Here is a 2500-nt window from a genome sequence, read left to right as displayed (position 1 = left end):
TCGCGGTTGCCTTACTAAATTAATTCGTCTTCTCCACTTCGAAGTAGGGCGACTCTACATTTTATATTTCAAGGACATTCAGTAATATTTGTAAACGCTTATGTGCATGTTAATAGATGAAAAAAAAAAAAAAATCTCAGTTGAAGAAGTGGAAAATAAAATAAATCTTTGATTCATTGATGATAAGGAAAACGTGAAATTTAAAATTGACTGACATTTGGACATAACATGAATTGTATAATGTTGACATAATTGGTTGCGCAGTGTCACAAGGAAGAAATACACGTTTTTGACAACTTGACTATTGTTCGTTTCCACGGACCTGTGATTTTGGATAACTTATTTCGCATACTTTCAGCTTTGAGATTGAATGTAAGTAAATGATCTCTCTCTGACTCTCTCTCTCTCTCTCTCTCTCTCTCTCTCTCTCTCTCTCTCTCTCTCTCTCTCTCTCTCCGCCCTCTACCTTTTGATCCATTATTCTTACTAATTCAAGTATTGCGCCCTCAAAGACAATTTGATCACGGGGTCAAGAACGTAAATATACAGTTCCAATTGAACAAATAAATCGTATCGGATATTTTTTTTATATTTGTGGGTAAAAAATAATCTCTTAAATTATCACAGCTATCGCAGCGAAGAAAATCGGATTATTATTATTATTATTATTATTATTATTATTATTATTATTATTATTATTATTATATTATTATTATTATTATTATTATTATTATTATTATTATTATTATTATTATTATTGTCGTTGCTGTTGTTGCTATTATTTATTTAATTATCTGTTTATCTAGGTACATGTTTGTTTGTTTTGGTTTGGTTTTTATTTTATTTGGTTGGGGAAATTCTCTCTCTAAAGCGTGACTTTAATTTCAGTTAGTTATACTCGCTTCCCCCCCCCCCCCCCCCCCCCCCCCCCACCCACCACCACTTTTTTTTTTCCAACCAAGTCAAACACACGCATAGACACGGACACATACAAACTGACTGACAAACGCAGACACGCGCACACACCTGAGCCATATACATTCACGCCAATCATCCCCCCCCCCCCCCCCGGCCCCCAAATGAAACACAACTTTCACAAAAAAGTTAATTATCGTCGGTCCAATACGGTCCATCTCACAGATCAGTGATTCTGTGGTCCACCTCACCCATTCTTGTACATACCACACCACAAACCAAACTACAATCACAGCGGACCCCTTTTATTTACCAAACTTCACCCACCCGCCCCGCCCTCCGTCCCACACCCCCAATAATGGCCGCTGTTAATAATTCGAGGTTTACAAAGACTATTTTTGTTATTATAGATGGACAGACGGTACGAGTGAAAGATTAAGTGGATAGATGGATGGATGGATGAGTGGATGGATGGATGGATGGATAGATACATGTATGAGTGGATGGATGGATACATGGATGAGTGGATGGATGGGTGTATAAATGGATGTATAAATGGATGAGCAGACAACATACAGACAAAGGTTGACCATAACAACATAAGGACGAATAGAGAGCGATGGGCAGACGGTAACCAGGGGACAGCAGCTGTATGGAAACCAATTTCCTCTTCCAAAGCAACTGTCGCTGTACTCTTTAGTATTTAAAAAAAACATCATTTTAACCAGTTAGCCGCCGTACTTTGGTAAATCATGTATTTAAAAATTTGGCCAGAAAACTCGTCCTTCGAATATCGATCGATTTAAATTACCCTCATCTAGGCAATAAAATCTTAAACCTGGGATTTTAGAAGTCCCAGGTTTTAGAGTTTTTACGAAGTTGAGGGCCATTCAAATCGATCGATATTTGAAGGACGGGTTTTCTGGCCAAGTTTTAAGAATTTAAAAAAAAATGTATATTTTTTTTATCCCAGAGTTCGGCAGTACAGCAATGGCTTGTGCCAGGTGCTATTGTCCTTGAACTTGACCCCTGGGGTCTCAGTTGGTTGACAAATAAATTGCTTTTAAATTGTAGAAAATGATAAAATAATATAAGAAAATGATTTAATTGTCATCAATCAATGCAACATGAGAGAAAGGGGTAGGGCGGGGGTGGGTGGGGGGTATGGAGACGACCAGAAATGAAAGATATTGAAAAATGGTAGGCAGAGAGAACGATATATATATATATATATATATATATATATATATATATATATATATATATATATATATATATAGATAGTTCGAAGATGACGTTACTCAGGCCTTTGTTATTGCTTTTGCCATCCGCGTTTGTGAGTTGTTCTCACTAAACTGTATTAACCAGATTATAAAAGTTCATGGTTACACAGAGTTTGTGTGTTGGTCCGTTCTACTTCCGGATGGCAATGTTGTGAACTCCTTGGCCAAGCGCATTCTATCTATAGAGAGAGAGAGAGAGAGAGAGAGAGAGAGAGAGAGAGAGAGAGAGAGAGAGAGAGAGAGAGAGAGAGAGAGAGAGAGAGATATTTATAGAAAGAAAGAATATAATTACAAGAAAAAGT

The 2500-nt window shown here is 37.0% G+C and overlaps 1 protein-coding gene across 1 annotated transcript in view; it reads left to right on the top strand.

Annotated features, from left to right (window-relative positions):
- The window catches only part of LOC144978517 (uncharacterized), a 23207-nt gene that overhangs the window by 61 nt on the left and 20646 nt on the right, over positions 1–2500 (top strand). Inside the window, exon 1 of the mRNA XM_078924696.1 lies at positions 1–372. This exon is cut by the window's left edge and continues 61 nt beyond it. The gene's annotated coding sequence lies outside the window, so the exon portion shown is untranslated. The remainder of the gene's footprint in view (positions 373–2500) is intronic.

The sequence above is a fragment of the Berghia stephanieae genome, chromosome 8 (assembly GCF_034508935.2).
Source record: "Berghia stephanieae isolate SIO BIC M18660-M18661 chromosome 8, UCSD_Bste_1.3, whole genome shotgun sequence".
In the NCBI taxonomy this organism is placed as follows: domain Eukaryota; kingdom Metazoa; phylum Mollusca; class Gastropoda; order Nudibranchia; family Aeolidiidae; genus Berghia; species Berghia stephanieae.
This window is presented reverse-complemented; position numbering and strand designations above follow the sequence as displayed.